Here is an 18,277-nt window from a genome sequence, read left to right as displayed (position 1 = left end):
GTATGTTGAGCTAATTAGCTTACACATGCTGATTATACAGTATAATTAAGTTAGTGTACTTATTTAAGTTACTGTAGTCTTTGCTTATGCTAGTTAAGGGTGATTGTTTTTTCAGACAGAATTAGTCAATAAAACACCTATTTAGAGGTTTAGATAAAAGTGATAAATGTTCATTTTTACATAAAGACATTCAACATTAAAATATTTGCTTTTCACTTTTATTTTTGTTTGGATACATTGAGATAATACTTTTACATAAATGTGATTGTTGTATGCTTTCCATCCAGGCCTCAATATTTTTGCATTAACAAACATGAATACAATAGTGACATTTACTGACAATTAAATACTGACATTTCTACATTTACTTATTAATTAATCACTTACAGTATAACAAATGCAATTACTTATAGACAGAATGCATTCCAAACGGAACTGTTAAACCCTGCAAGCACTAGGAAAGAACATTTATATAGTTTTTAGATAAAAATTCACATAATTCACAAGTAAATACCTAAAATCTGAATGTTCTCATTATTAGTTTTGAAATGATAACGATTCTTATGTAAATCTTATGTAAAACTGATTGATGTTAATACGCAAGTTTAAATTAGCCATAAATGTGCTTCTTTCTTTAAACTGAGCTTTTTCTTTCTCATGAAGGTCTGTATATGATGTGAAAATTATCATTTTTTGTTTAAATAGTGCAAAATTAATAAGTTTGTAAATAATATATATTGTTCAAAATACAGTAAGTGCACCCATGAAACTTTCACAAAACCAACAGATGGTGCTAGAGACCTACAGTGGAAGCTACCAAACAGCACTTTAAACAATCTCAGATACATGGCTCACAGGTACAATCTAAGATGAGTTTTGCATCTGTTTTTCTTTTTATTTCTCAGCAACACAAGAAGAGAGAGTGAATTAATACAAATAAAGAAAGTTCATGGAAAAAAACTAATAATATAGTGTTTCACAAAGTTTGACCCTAAAAGATGTCATCTTAAATGTTTTATTTAACTCTCATAAATGAGCAAATTTTACATGTTTAAACATTCATTTTCAAAGTTAAATGTTACAAATTAAATGTCTGTAAAGAAATAAACGTATAATATATAACTATATAACTACTATGCAACTTTCATGATCATGCAGGTTATAAGGAAATTAAAACTGTTTCAAAGCCTATAGATATGAAGCTAGCCTTACTTTCTTATTGTTTAGTTATTTTCCCTTATATTTAACTTATTATTATTTTAGTCATATATATATATATATACTGTATACATAAACTATTTGCATAAAGCTGGTTTGCTGGTGTTGCCCATCAGTGAAATTAATATTTACTTTAGAAAAAAATGACCAAAATAACCACAACCATTTTGATTAAAATGTTTAATAAAAAAAATTAAGTCAGAATAACTTTGTATTTTTTTAAAGTCATCTTTAAAGTGGATGCAAATCATGTCCCCTAAAGCATTTCGAAACCACCATTTCCCCCTCCAATCTGTCATCTGTTTGTAGTTGTTCATTCTTTGTAGATGAGCAGCCATAATAAATCATTGCAAACATGCAAGCAAGATGATCCCAATTTAATCAGATCACAACTATTTAATTTAACCTTTGATCATTATTTTACTTTGCAGGATCATCTAAATAATTATTGTACCTCATAGCTATAAAATTCTATTGAACATAACATAAGTTGTACTAAACAAAAACAGATTTTAGGGCTAAGAAAACACTTTAATGTTCAGGGTGGATCTATTGTACACCAAGAACATATCTGGTAATAAATGGAATAGGTATTTCTTAATTTTGAAACAGAAATGCAATAAAATGTTATAAATTACTGGCTAATTTCCGTAAATAGGCCAGTTGAGGGAGCTCAAGGACCATATAAAACATCCTCGGCTCACTAGTGACTTTAGATCCGCCACAATGATTTTTATTTTATTTTTTTATATTATTAAAGTAAAATGCTCATGTCTTTCATTCTAACAAGGTGGAATAAAAAGTAAGGTGTTCAAATGCTGCTCATTTAAAACCAACCACTGCATTTCAGGTAAACAACCATTTGTTCAGCTCCACATCCATAACACAATATTTTAATAGGTAATGAATTTGAAATAGGTGATTTATTTATTAATTTGATTTACATATAAGTTTGATGCATGCATTTAATTTTACACCTAATTTTTATTTAGAGATAGCAGTTTGTTTCAGGCGAATTTTCATTAACCCTTAAGGTTTCTATGTATAACACTGTGTACAGCAAAGTACCCGAAGAGAGGGTTCCCTAAGAAAGAGCCTCAAATAACAACAGCTATGAAGTTACTGTAGGAAGTCCTTACTACAAACTTTGAGGAAAACTATGGGTTAAATAATGTATTAAAGATCATGCAAGGATATTTACTCTATACAGAGCAAAATTCTATGTATTAAAGTTAAAATCTAGGTTTAGAACATGATTACATGGACTGTAACCATTATTTTTAAATTCATTGCACATATCACTCGAATTAAGCACGAGAGTTTTACTCATGAGGTATGCATATGACTGAGTTCAAGCCCAGGGGATATGTGCGGTGGTGCAGGTTTGGGATGAGGTCCCAGCACCTTCGAGACTGAAACCTGCTGCTGCCTGAAGTGTTGCACCTGAGCTTACTCAGCATTGCCCTTCACACAGCTGTTGGACTTGTTAGATTTTGGAAAGTTTGCCTTAGCCTTCAGGGGAGAAGATATTAAAAGTGGCTGATGGGAATTTTGGGAACACCCAGGGATTGGAATGCAGCTCAGACATTTGTTGGTAATCAGGACCCATATAGTAACTTGTCGGAGCTGATAAATGGGACTGAGCTCACCTTATAAAGTTTCATCCAACCTTTAACATATAATATAACAATATAACATAACAAAATGTAGCATTCAATAAACAATATTCCATTAATATAATAGAATAAAAGTACAAAACAGTAAAGATATGCAATGCAGAGGATTACAGAAATACTGCCAGTGTTGAAAAAAATGTGAAAATAATATAATAGGTATTTTTTTCTTCCAATGTAAATTACACATTATTTATTACATGCCTAATTTTACAAAAGTAAACAGATAAAATATGTAATTATATTAAAAAATAAAGTTAAAAATGTTATTTAAAAGAATGTGATCAGTGAGGCTTTTTGTTGACCAAAACTATACATAATAAATGCACACGTGTGCCAATTAACAGAGAGTAGGGACGTTACAGTCCTGGATTCCTAGATTAGGAGGATTATGGGCTGGGAATGAAGCTATGCAGGTGTCAGCTGTTTGGCTTTGACTTTAGGGCGTTTCTACTGTGGAGAAAAAAACATTTAAAAATATGGTAGTTGTAATACTGTACTGTAGTTGACCATGATGATTCTTCCATAGGTGCAGGTTGGGCAGAGAACACCTTATATACAGTATATCACCAATTCAACAAATCGAGCTTCTTAAAATCCTAGTTAACATATTCTTTGTATTAAATTAAATATTAATGACCTATTTTGAGGTAAGAACTATTCATTAATCCATTTCTTTTTATTATTTTTTTTACTGTTTAGCCAGGGCCAGGTTGAGGGGACAGCAGCCTGACCAGAGATGTCTAGACCTCTCTCGCTTGCCACCTCCTTCAGGCAGTTCCAAACCAGACAAGAGAAATAACCTATTCATCTAGTCCTGACTCTTGAGGTATTAACAATTTTTCTTTCAGATATTCATCTTGGGGCAATCTGCTCACTGCCCAATTAAACTCCATAAAGTTATTATTGCTCCTGATGATCTAAAATAAGAACTGCAACAAAGGCTAGTAGATGCCCGCTGGAGGATGCTTGGACTCTTGCAACACTCTTATTACTGTTTAATAACAAAATTTTGAAGTTAAATCTGTGAATTTGGTGGATATTGTGTCAATGTACATTGTGTGGATAATGTGTTTAATATACAGAACCATTTCTACTTTAAGATAAATTGCAAAGATCAAGTGATGTAACTGAGGATTATGGAGTGGATAATAATCATACAGAAACAAATCCATGCACCATGCTGAAGAAAGAAGAAAAACATCTAAACATTTTCAAATTTTTAGGGCCAGTTGCAGGTCTCTGTTGTTTTTGAGATGTAGTTTGACAGAAAATTAGCCGAGACCTGTGACAATAAATGAGTATATTTAAAAGGTACACCTCTGCTCTGTATGCTGAATAGTCTCTCAACTACATAATAGCAAGGTTGCTCTAAAAATTCACTGTGATTGCCCTTTGACTCAATCACTGTAAGTTTGGAGCTATGTCACTATTTATGCTGTCCAAAGTCTATGGCCATGAGCTGCAGCTGATATAAGGTCTAACTAGAAAAGTCAGTCAGTTTACTATAACTCCATAATTCCTTTTTCCACCCAACACCTGGGTTGCTGTTGCTTAATTTATCTGAAGGTATGTGGCAATAATTAGGGGAGCATTGATAAGTTCTCACTTGGCTGTTCAGCAAGCCACTGCTTCCAGCCATGCACCTGTACCCCTCCTTTCTCAACCACTCCAACGCTGTCGGCATGTTGTTTGGCATTTCTCGTTAAACACCCATACAACTTGACAGCGACATTTTTTAAATTAAGGATTTAACAAAGTATGCGTCAACCCAATTGTTTAAGCTTGTAGAGACCATCTCATCTTAAAAAAATTGCTTGTATACCATATTGTCGGTAAAGTCGGGTCTATGAGTTATAATGAGCAGAGCTATTTTTATTACGTGCAGGCATGAAAATGAAACTTCAGCGAAGGCAAATATGTGTTGGACATAAGGAGGAAAATGTCAGGCTGACTTTGGAATGACAGTATGCCAAAGGCAAGTTGTGTTATTTGGCCCAGAAACAGCCAACATGACCCCAGAATCAACATTCAAAACCACTTTTCACGCATGTTGGCATAGAATTCGTAATATTTTTGCAGGCTTCATTTTTCTTGCATTAGTCTATTTTTGGCAGGGCTTGGCACACTTCTCCTAGCTGCTTTGAGTCATAAGTAAGTCTATTCTCCTTAGTGCTGAATTTAATGATGCTTGAATGTGCACCTTCTTACATGCGTGGCCCCTGTCACTGGAAAACTTTTTGAGAGGCAAGTTAACAGACCGTGGAAGGGCGGCACAGATGGCAACATCCTAGGTGGTAATTATCCAGCACCACCATGGAAAAGGAAAAAAATGAGAGAGGGAAAAAGTGAAGGTAAAAACACAAAACGAGTGTTGCCACTAGGTCAGCGTCTGATGTGTCTCGCAAATAAAAAAATCAAATCAACAGGGTTCAGAGACGGGACTGATGATACAGGTCGCATCGCCCAATAAGAGGGTGATTTTTAGCTCCAGTGATTTTGATGTCTCTGAGGAGTTGCTGTGTAAATAGAGATCACACTCATGTTAAGTCTCGTTCGGAGAGCATCCTCTTGTTGCTTTTTGCAATCTGTTTTTATTCAGTGTATATGTTTTACGAATTAGCCATCTTTGATGAGCTTGTGATTCACCTCATAGCGAGGCTGTAATTAGCCAAAGTGTCTCAGTATGGGACAGACGCCTCTAATAGGCACATTTATGCAACATTAGGCAAGCAGAGGCTGTTCTGAAGAGCTTAAACGTTTATTCTGTTGCTGATCTATTAAAATTGAAGGTGACAGCTCATTTGAATCATGTTTGATTTTTTTTTCCCTTTGGCTTGGGGAGGGGGGTGTTTTATACTCTTCCAGGTGATAACCCCTGCTGCATATAAGCCTCCATGCAAAAATATGTTAATACTTCCCATATTAAAATCTTTGTCTGGTTGTCATTCTCACATGGGGCACATCAAAGCCATATGACCTGATTTTGCACCTGCTGTTTAATTAAATTTACAAGACAGACACACTCTCTACTCCTGGTGATATACAAATCAGTTTTTATTACCCAGGTCCTGTGATTTACAAGGCAATTGACTGCTGCGTGGAGGTGGCACATGCCAGAGTTGTCCAGCCGGAAAAAAAAAGATGTACAAACCCACAACAACATGCTATTTTCTTGAAGGCAGGCTGAAACAAAGCTTTGCTTTAAAGACTTTTGAAGAGTTTTATTACTTGTTACACAGTGCAAAATGTTTCCAATAAAAATCTTGGCCAAATTTTAGAGCACCGTGCAATAACACTCTCCATGTCAGATAATGTGAGGATGATCCTCTGGGAAATAAACATAAAATTTTTTTCATAGTGATTTTGCGCTGATAAGGCTATGTTTTAGATGCGATATCGCTGAAAATAATATTGCAAATAATGTCACAAATGTTTATTATAAGACTACTCATCACTCATCGTCTATACCACTTAATCCTGTATACAGAGTCGGGGGGTGGAGCCTATCCCGGGCACGAGGCGGGGTACATTCTGGACCCTGGAGGCAACAATTCTAACAACTAAGCTATCATACCACCATTATAAGACTATTATATACACAGTATATATATATATATATATCACATATCATTAGTGCATGAACATTTATGATCACTTATAAACCTGTAAAGCCCAATGCAGCAAAACAAACAAACAAGCAAGCAAACAAACAAACAAATAAATAAATGAATAAAATTTAATACTGGCCATGGTAGAAGGGCACCACGACACCCAGTACAACCAGTAGAGCCCCAGGCTGCCAACTCCAGCCTCCAAACTCCCCAGATCTCAATCCATGGAGGGTCTACCCCACATACCACAGCACCCAAAGGGTCTTCTGCCAATGTGCTCGTGCCAGACACTAAAGCACAAGCCCAGAGGTCTTGTGGAGTCATGCCCCAAGGGGCCAGAGCTGCACTGGTGATTCATAGGGAACACTGTCATTAGGTTCCAGTAGTTAAATGGAGTGGATGGCATAAAGTATGTGAGATAGACAGCATCACTATAACATTTACATTTCTTATCTCAGTGGTACTGTATACGATATCTGACTCCAGCAGTTAAGATGTGTTTTTTGGAACCAGCAACAGCTAAGTGGTGTGTCCAAATTCCCTGTAGTGTGTGGCCGTTCTAGCCTCTGCGCTGTCTCGTGACTATTTTAAGATGATTATATCATAAAATTTGTAATTAAATGTATCTAGAACTACACTCAACAAAAATATAAACGCAACACCTTTGTTTCTGCTCCGATTTTTCATGAGATGGACTTAAAGATCTAAAATTCATTTCAGATACACAATATTACCATTTCTCTCAAACATTGTTCACAAATCAGTCTAAATGTGTGATAGTGAGCACTTCTGCTTTGCTGAGATAATCCATCCCACCTCACAGGTGTGCCACATCAAGATGCTGATCTGACATCATGAGTAGTGCACAGGTGTACCTTATACTGCCCACAATAAAAGGCCACCCTGGAATGTGCAGTTTTGTCTCACAGCAAAATGCCACAGATGTCACAAGCATTGAGGGAGCGTGCAATTGGCATGCTGACAGCAGGAATGTCAACCAGATCTGTTGCTCCTGCATTGAATGTTCATTTCTCCACCATAAGCCGTCTCCAAAGGCGTTTCAGAGAATATGGCAGTACATCCAACCGGCCGCACAACCGCAGACCACGTGTAACCACACCAGCCCAGGACCTCCACATCCAGCAGGTTCACTTCCAAAATTGTCTGAGACCAGCCACTCAGACAGCTGCTGAAACAATTGGTTTGCATAACCAAACAATTTCTGCACAAACTGTCAGAAACCGTCTCAGGGAAGCTCAACTGCATGCTCGTCGTCTTCATCGAGGTCTTAACCTGACTCCAGCTCGCCGCCGTAACAGACTTGAGTGGGCAAATGCTCACATTCGATGGCGTCTGGCACGTTGGAGAGGTGTTCTCTTCACGGAGGAATCTCGGTTTACATTGTTCAGAGCAGATGGCAGCGTGTGTGGCGTTGTGTGGGTGAGCACTTTGCTGATGTCAATGTTGTGGATCGAGTGGCCCATGGTGGTGGTGGGGTTATGGTATGGGCAGACATCTGTTATGGACGAAGAACACAGGTACATTTTATTGATGGCATTTTGAATACACAGAGATACCGTGATGAGATCCTGAGGCCCATTGTTGTGCCATACATCCATGAACATCACCTCATGTTTCAGCAAGATAATGCACGGCCCCATGTTGCAAGGATCTGTACACAGTTCTTGGAAGTTGAAAATGTCCCAGTTCTTGAATGGCCAGCATACTTACCGGACATGTCACCCGTTGAGCATGTTTGGGATGTGCTTGACCGGCGTATACGACAGCGTGTACCAGTTCCCTCTAATGTCCAACAACTTCGCACAGCCATTGAAGAGGAGTGGACCAACATTCCACAGGCCACAATTGACAATCTGATAAACTCTATGCGAAGAAGATGTGATGCACTGCATGAGGCAAATGGTGGTCACACCAGATACTGACCGGTTCTGAGTCCCCAGACCCCCAATAAAGCAAAAAACTGCACATTCCAGGGTGGCCTTTTATTGTGGGCAGGATGAGGTACACCTGTGCACTACTCATGATGTCAGATCAGCATCTTGATGTGGCACACCTGTGAGGTGGGATGGATTATCTCAGCAAAGCAGAAGTGCTCACTATCACACATTTAGACTGATTTGTGAACAATGTTTGAGAGAAATGGTAATATTGTGTATCTGGAATGAATTTTACATCTTTAAGTCCATCTCATGAAAAATCGGAGCAGAAACAAAGGTGTTGCGTTTATATTTTTGTTGAGTGTATGTTTACTAATCATATATTTGCTTTTCAATGCTATTTATTTTCCTTTTTTTTTTTGTTCACAATCCAATATTAGTCAAGCCAAGTAAAGCACTGTGGCTAAGGGCTTAGCAGTGCCATCTTGTACCTCCAAGATTGGTGGTTTGATGCTTGCCTCTGGTCTGTGTGCATGGAGTTTGCATACTCTCTTTCTCTCTCTCTCTCTCTCTGCTTGGTGAGTTTACTTGGGGTACTCCTCCTACAGTGCAAAGACATTCAGTCTAGGTTGCCTGGCATTTCCAAATTGCCTGTAGTGGCTGTGTGTGTGTGTGTGTTTGTGTGTGTGTGCGTGTGCACCCCACAATGGGTTAGGACACAATCCATAAGTTCCTACACAGGCTAAATGATTTAGCTTATGGATGTCAAGACAACATGTTTAGACTTTTTTTAAGCACCTTGTCTTTAAGAGTACACACACATGTGCAAGCACACACACACACACACACACACACACACACAGCATAAATGGATCCACATATATCAAACAAGACGTAATGCATTCTGGAGTGTACAGATTTACACATGTTCAATCAGCCAACACCCACACATTGGTAAAACATGCTATGACTGGTTGGCATTTGTAAAAAGAACTTCTCATTAGAAAGTCTTGGAGTATATTTTATTTTCTCAAGAAGTAACAATTAATCAACATGGCTGCAATCGTATATCATGTATCTTCAACATGATACAAAAACCAAAAAAACACAAGACTTATGACAGGGGGAGGCTTGATACCTGTCACATTTATCCTCAATGTCAGGACCAGTCAAAAGTTTGAACACAAGTTTGGATTTATTTTCTACATTCTAGAACAATACTGGATTTTATGAAACTGAAACTATGGAATAGCACATATAGAATTAGGTAATAAAGTATCAACAACAACAACATCAGTCATCTTATGGCATGAAGGGTAGTTGTTGTTCAAAAGTTGTTGCAAGATCGGTATTGTCAAATGCATTTGCAAAACTCATCAAGTACCATGATGAAACTGGCTCTCATGAAGACCTTCCCAGGAAAGCAAGAACAAAACTCCTCTGCATCAGAGAAGTTCATTTAGAGTTCCTAGCCTCAAAAATCATCAATTAACATGACTGCAGATTAGAGCCGTTCTAAAGGCTTTTATATGTAACAGACACATCTCAATATCAACTTTTTAAAGGAAATTATTGCATGCCTTTAGCATTGTTTTTTTTTGTTCGAAGAAAATTAAAAAAGAAAATATAATTAGGAGGTGTCTTCAAAATTTTGACTAGTAGTGTAGGTAAGATAGCACTGTGGCTTAGTAGTTAATTCAATACAATCTTATTTGTACTGTATAGCGCCCTTAACAATTGTCATTGTGGCAAGCAGCTTTACACACTCAAAAGGAATATCTAAGTTTGTATGGAATGCGAATGTGTATGAATGGTCAGATAGTCCCTGATGAGCTAGCCGATGGCGACAGTGGCAAGGAAAAACTCCCTGAGATGGCAATAGGAAGAAACAGGAAGTTATTGGAGGCTCAGGTAGACTTGTAGGAAATTCCAGTCCTGAACTACCAAGCAAATGCAGCCAAGTCAAGTCTTCAGAGAACTAAGTAGTTAGCACTGCTTTCCAGGGTCCAGGTTTAATTTCCACCTCGGGGTCTGTGTGCATGGGTTGCCTCCGGGTTTTCTGGTTTTCTCCCACAGTCCAAAGACATGGAGATTAGGCTAATTGGCGTTCCCAAATCGCCTGTAATGTGTAAATGAGCGTGTGAAAAATGTTTACCCCACATTTCTTCATTTTTAATTAAATGTAGTTAAATTAGGGGCATTGGTGGTTTAGTGGTGGGTTTCTTGCTTGCAATGTGGAAGGCCCAAGTTCGATTTCCAGCCAATGCCCAAACCTCAGCCACTGGATGCAGTGCCAGTCTCAAGCCCGGATAAAATGAGAGGGTTGTGTCAGGAATGGCATCCGGCGTAAAACCTGTGCCAAGCTTGTGTGCAGAGTGGATGACCCTGCGATGGATTGGCACCCCGTCCAGGGTGTACCCTGCCTTGTGCCATAAGTCACCTGGGAACACTCCCTCCACCTGACCCTGTACACAAGATAAAGTGGTATAGATGATGAGTAAGTGATTAAGTAAGACAGGTGCAAGAAGTACTGAATTGAACTTAACTAACCCAGTTGCACTGCCAATTCATTTTCCCTGGCATTCCTGGCATTCCTGATTTTATGATAACCTAGTAAGAGGATAAAATAATGCACCTCTGAAGTCACACCTTGCTGTTGTGAAGGGAATGGGATCAGGCTTTGCCAAAGCTGCTTGGGAGAGGTAGACAGGAAATCTGAAAAACACTTAGTTTCATAATTATGAACTTGTAGCTACAGAAAAAAAGAGCTATAGGAAGCTCATACACAAAGGACAGACTAGCAAAATGTTTAAACACATACAAATTCTAAAAATATTTATTGCCTTTGATGCTTCATCTAAAAATGTGGGAATTATTATGCAACCGAACCAGAGGCTACAGATTATGTTATACCAGCTTATCTTGTCTAAAAAAACAAAATTTTGGTTATTTAGATAAGATTTAGGTTATATATTTAGGTAGAAAAAATGGAACTGATTTGAAAAGGTCAAGCATTTTTAATTATTGAAATTTTCATTTAAATTTTTTCAAGTAGTGAAAGAAGGATATACAAAGACAGTTTACTATCCACACTATTATGGATGATATATCATTTGTATTAGTTTAATTGTGAGTGATAACGGACAGCCCTGACAATTTACAGTTTATTGTAGTCTGATGATTAAACAATATCACAAGAGGAAGTGCTATTAGTATGCTGATATTTAGCACAAAATTCAGATCAAAATAAAACATGGAGGTGGTGGACAGTCCTGTAAACCTTGTAAGTTTTTCTTTATATTTACACTCATTCCGCTTTAGAATATCAGCTAACTACTACAGTAGGAATATTAGACAAATTTGACTTAATTTAAGATACTTTACCTGCCAATATGCTGTTTTTACAGTGTTTAAATCCAGTGAGCTGTTCAGCATAGCAGAACTATTAAATAAGTAGTGTTCTCATCAATCATGGCACGGTGGTGTAGTGGTTAGCACTGTCATCTTGCACCTCCAGGGTCTGGGTTCAATTCCTGTGTGTGCATGGAGTTTGCATGTACTCCCTGTGCTTGGTAGGTTTCCTCCGGGTACTCCAGTTTCCTCCCAAGACCTGTACACTAGGCTAATTAGTGTTTTGAAATTGCCTGTAGTGGGTATTTGTGTGTGCCCTACGATGGATTGGCACCCTGTCCAGGGTGTCCCCGGCACCATGCCCTAAGTCTCCTGGGATAGGCTCCAGGCCCCCCGCAACCCTGAATACAGGATAAAGAGTCGAGTGAGCGATGATTGAGGGAGAAAGTGTTCTTATCAATGTCTAGTGAAAAATGTTTACCCCACATTTCTTCATTTTAAATTAAATATAGTTAAATTAGGGGCATTGGTGGTTTAGTGGTAGGGCCATGCGGAAGGCCCAAGTTCGGTTCCCAGCCAATGCCCAAACCTCAGCCACTGGATGCAGTGCCGGTCTCAAGCCCGGATAAAATGGGAGGGCTGTGTCAGAAAGTGCATCCGGCGTAAAACCTGTGCCAAGAGTGGATGGTCCGCTGTGACGACCCCTTGCCGGGAGCAGCTGAAAGACCAACAACAAATTAACTGTAGTTAAATTATGTCAGTTTAATTTAAAAAAAAAAAAATGGAAAAATAATGTTTTATTGTGACAGTAAAGTGGTAAAGATACCATTTTTAAAAATGCTTGTTTTTTGTAACAACCTCAACAACATTTCAGCTCTCTTCTGTTCCAACCACTCAGCATTCAGCATCATCTGTCATCATCTGTTTCAAACTGGTTCATGCCTTACGTTAGATGTTTTTTAGGCTTCAGTGATGCATATGTCACTGTTTGGTTATACAAACAAAAAACATTTCTCTGAAACAGGTCAGATCCAGGGACTGGACTGAAAATAAGAGGATAATACAAGAAAGTCTGAATTTTAGGGAGCAAAATATGAAGAAATGAGGGGTGCCTTAAGACATTTGCACAATACTATATGTTAGAAAGCAAAATATGTGAAGATTGTTAAGAAAACTACAGCAACTACAACTACTGACTACAGCACAGTAATAGGTCCAGTAGATTCTGATTCTGAATCATTGTGCTTCACAGTGCCAAAATGAAGAGCTGTAATATAAAATGCCTAATTTACTGTATGTTATTGTGTATCTGAAACCATATGGCAGTTTGACTAAAAAAGACTGAACCACTCTTATTTCTGTTTAATCCTACATAAACCTACTCACGCTAAATATCAGATGCCAGCTTCTTGCTGTTGAGCATTGATTTGCAGTTGCATGCGTTTCAGAAGCACAGCCCCGCTTGCAGTGGAGCGAGCTTCTCAGGCGATCCATAATAGATGATGAAATTTGGCAAGCGGTCGGGCCTTATGGCCCATTCTTCCTCCTGCAGCTGCTTGTTTTCCCACAACTCATCTGTGCTGACCAAGTTGTGTGTGTGTGTCTGTGTGTGTTCATGCCTGCGTCCGTATGTCACTGGCTTTGCCCGCGAGCACTACACCAGCAACTTTCCATATTTCAATATGTCAGATGTGATGGAAGATTCAACTTGCAGAGGGTCCCTTCTTTATAGTTCTAGCAGGGGTGAGAGGGTTGTTATGTGAGGTGACTCGGTTTGCTCCAGGTGTTTGTACCACATAGGTGAAATGAGTCATTACTGCCAGAACGCATCACAAACTGCATGTAGTTCTCTGCTGCTCTCCTTTGCTGGGTTGTATGTTCTATATTGCTTTATTGTGTATACCATGCTTAGTAAGAATAAGAATCACATTTGCAATATTTATATGGACTTTTTCATACATACCGTGTACTGTACTTAAAATGTGCTATGTGAATGAAGACAAATAAAGCATGAAAAAAAATCTATTAAACACTCATGTTCATTCATTTATTTTGCATATCCTATACAGGGTAATCAAAGGTCTAGAGACTAACTATGGGCACTAGGCAGGGTACACTTTGGACACAGTGCCAGTCCATCGGAGGGCACAAGCATGCACATGCTTACAATTTGGAAATGCCAGTAAATCTAATTTGCATGTCTTTGAACACACAGTCTCGTGACTGTGGGAGGAAAACTTGAATACTTCAAGGAAACCCAACAAGTAGAACATGAAAATTCCAAGCGCACAGATCCAACAGTAATACTTAAACTCTTGACCATGGAGGTACAAGGCCACAATGCTAACCACTATCCCACTGTGTAGCCACAGGTATACACATAAAGTATAAGGTGGCTTCATGTGAAGCATTTAATATTCTAGCATATTAGAATTATTTTTGGCCAATAGGAACAGATACTGTACATTGTTTTCCAATCTATGATGAAAGTGGGACCAGTTCACTTGGTTTGTGCCAGTGAATGGGTGTATGATTTTTTTAAGTGAAACCTTGTTGAATCACCCCATCTGGAGTAAGGGAGCTGAGGTACTTACTGAATGCATAGAGATAGACTTCTATAATATGTGGTCCCCTAAAATACCATAGTTTGCCGAATTCAGCCTGTAGCATTTAACCGTGCTTAATAACTCATAATGAAGCTGACTCTGTAATGTTTGTTTTAAGCTAACTATTAGGTTGGCTCTGTACATTAAGAAGGCTGTGACTTGCTGATGAGCAGATGTTTTCTCTACACAGCAAGGGGGACAGAATGAGGAGGGGAAAGTAGTCTTTCACATCCCCTTCAGGTGGACCAGGTGTCTTCAGCAGCATACTGTCATCCCCAAATCTTGGCGTCGCACTACGGAACGGGTCCACTTCATTGTTCCACTTCCCTAGGGGTGGGCACAAATTAATGCACATCCAGCATCCTATGCTAGAAAAAGGGGGAAAAATAAATAAACGCCCAGAAAAGCGTCGCCCGGAGTGTGGACGTGGGGCAGGAGAGAGAGATTCTGCTGAATAGAAATGAGAGTGGGAGTCAGAGAAAGCCAGAGAGGCACACAGGAGAGCTCCATTTGTTAAGGTGCAGGTGCAGAGTTTGAGTGAATGCCAGGTTGCGCTCCACGTTTTTTGGTTCCATATTAACACTGTCAGCTTTTTTTTTTCTCGTTCACAATTCTCTCACTCTCTCTCTCTATCACAATACATCCCTTATTTCATCGTTTGTTGAAACTTGTTCAAAGCTTGTTCCATTGTCTTGAAATTTCAGTTAAACTCTGTTTTAACCCTTAACACTTTTGATAAATATAAAGCTATTTTAAATCCTATGAATATTTTTTCCCGGGTTTATTCTTTAATACTTTTAAGCTAGTAAAATGCCTCAGATCATAAACAGTCCAATGATTTCCTCTATCATGTGAAGTCATTTCTGTCATATCAGAAAGCACAACCTTAGAGACACATGATATGATAAGTAAATAAGATCCGTTTTACTGTTTAAAATTTAAAATACTGCAGTTTATATGAATGTTTCAAGACAATATTTGGTTGAGACAATTAAAAAAAAATTCTGTTGCTTATAACCAACATTGTGTTCATGAGTTCTTTACAAGAAGAGCATGCATGTGGAAAGCATAATTCTAAAGTGGCAGGGTAACTGGCAATAGTTTTTTTTTTCCCGTAATGGAATTTAATTATCAATCAATCAATCAACATTTATTTATTTAGCACTTTACAGCAACCTAAGTTGAACCAAAGTGCTTCACAGCACTAAAAATGACAATAAAGTGGCAATAAAAAAAAAATACAAAATAAAAAAAAAACAAAATAAATCATAATTATAAATAAATAAATTATTAATAATAATAATAATAATAATAATAAATAAAAAATGATTAAATTATGAAAAAACATACAATTATAAAATATTGTATTGTAAAGTTTTACTTTAAACGTTTGCTGTAAATTAGACAAAATAAGGCCAATGAGAACAGTTGCTTAGATAGTATGGACAGAAAGCTAGATACCAATGAAAGTGAAAAAAAGACTGAAATAAAAAATATTTGGAAATTAATTGTGCAGTGTGTCCATCTACAGATTGTTCGATAATGCCTTCCAAATTCCTCACTGGAAAACCATGGCTCTAGCTCCCCTGAGTATCCTTGTGTGGCTGGACAGCCTTCCACCAGCTGGTGAAATCATGAACCCTTACCAAAAAAATGTGAAAGAAAGAAAGAAAACCCCTTCATGAAAGACTGTTGATCTTAAACCTGTATGCTATACATCACAGTCCTGACAAACGATTAAACCTCAATATTAATAATCTTAGAGTATAATGCTTTACATGTTGTTGGTTTGCTTACATTGTTGCTAAGATGAGCAGCATTCACAGTGATAGTATGATTGTGTGGATAAGCAAACGCTCAAAGCCTTCAAAGTAAAGCTTTACCCAGTAAGTTAGAGAAGTAGGGCTCCAGGATAGTGGTCCTTGTTTGTTTAGATGGAATTTCACATAACTTTAACTTAGCTCTATCCTGGAAAAGCTGTCCATCCACCCAAGCTTGCTGATGTAATGCTACAACTAAAGTTGTTTGACTTGAGGTTGTCTTAACCTGTATAATTACTACTGTAGTTCTCCTCTGCAGCTTGCATTTTACAACGGAGAATTCATTGGCAATGTATATTCTTTGTGCTTACCAAGCAGCTGAATGAGACATATGAAGCAGATATTGAATATATTCATCTACAGTACATGACAAGCAGTTGCTATCCACAATGATTACACTGGATATATACAGTTGTACCATAAAGAGGGTTGAGCTTCTTGATTTCTAGGTAGTCCTCTTTTAGAACAAATTTAGGTAATAAATGGTAGTCATAAAGTCTTTAATTTCCACTTTCAGATTGTCCTACTGTTGATTCATCTGCATCACTGCAATGGAAATGGAATGAGGAAAAATGAGCAGACAAGCCTGTATGCATTGAAATATTAAGTAGTTGAAAGCCTTTGCAAGATATTGAAGCAAAATAAAGTACATATACTATAGTGAAATTTCTCATAATATTGGTTAAAATATTATCTAACTGGCTGTTCATGAGTAAGAAGAAGAAGAAGAAAAAAAAAAGATCTTTCTTTTTTTTGCATTCTTGCATTTTTGGGTTAAGGTACACCAAAATTAATGTGTAGGGATTGTAATACACAGCTTGGCATATAACCTCGGTCAGGTGACCTCATTCGATTAGGTGCACCTGGAGGTTATAAATAGGCATGAACCGGTAACATCCCCAGGTCATCTCGTTCCTGCTTTTTCAGGGAACAGGGTTACAGCAAAGTAACCCAAGACGTTCCCTTTCAAAAGCTACACTCGATGCTGCACGAAAACACTATGGGAACGAGAATACCCATTCTGCCGCACTGCAAGTGTCTGGACCCCCAGGATTGTGTAGTGTGTGCACAGTCCCCCCAAGTAATCTTAGACATACTTGGAAACCCCTCTTGCCAGAGCAATTAATGAGGCAAGCTTCCTGGTCGAATGGGCCCTAAACATTAGAGGCGAAGTGACATATGAAACCTGCTCTGATTTACGCCACTGGTTAGTGCGGTGGTGTGCTGTAAATTTTGAAGAGCATGGACTAGACACAGTAAATGAAGTCTTACTGCTCCGGAGCTATAACGGCGGAGGACAGAGGCTTCGAGAACAACTGCGGGAGATAGTTGGGTGAGGATGCAGAATAGCTCTAGCTAGCCAATTGGCACAGCCTAAGCACCAAAGAAAAGCTGATGAGGCCTGCGAATAAGCCAGCAACTAAGGGGTGCTTTCCACAAACCCCATCAGACAGGACCTAGGCCGAAATAGCGGCTGCATACGTTCCGAGTGTACTAGGGCACAAACCCGAGGTTAGTTTTTTCTGCAGAAACTTCCAGCACTGAAACAGTTTGACAGTGGACTGGGTCTACATGTTTTATGTCCTGAAATGTAAATGATTCTGAGGGACAGAATTGTCCTGTCCTTAAAGCAAAACCTAGTGCGCTAGTTTCCTTAACGGCGCAAATCTAGTCTGCCTGGGAGATATTTACAAGACTCTGTAATGTTGTCCATTTGTGCTAGGACGTGCTAGCCTCCTGATTGCTGGAGGGAGTATTTCAGGGCCAGAAATAAAGTCATCAATTCGAGTCGGTGGATATGCCACACGAGAAGATGACCTCTCCAGATCCCTTGGGCTGGACGGCCATCAAGGCCGCGCTGCGGCCCGTAAAGGAAAACCATCTGTTGTTAGCAACTTGCGACGATAGCACGGACCTAGAGTGGGACCCAGAACCAAGGACGAGGCTCTGAACCACATAGAGAGTGTACAAAGCTCTCGGCGTGTAACCCTTATTGCCTCTGGGGATTGGCTCTTGGATGAAATCCTCCGACACTTAGCCACCACTAAAGCGGTGAAAGTTACTTCCTGGCTTAGCTTGAACTCCTTTAGAGTGTTT

This window comes from Clarias gariepinus, chromosome 13 (assembly GCF_024256425.1).
Source record: "Clarias gariepinus isolate MV-2021 ecotype Netherlands chromosome 13, CGAR_prim_01v2, whole genome shotgun sequence".
NCBI classification, from domain to species: Eukaryota; Metazoa; Chordata; class Actinopteri; order Siluriformes; family Clariidae; genus Clarias; species Clarias gariepinus.
This window is presented reverse-complemented; position numbering follows the sequence as displayed.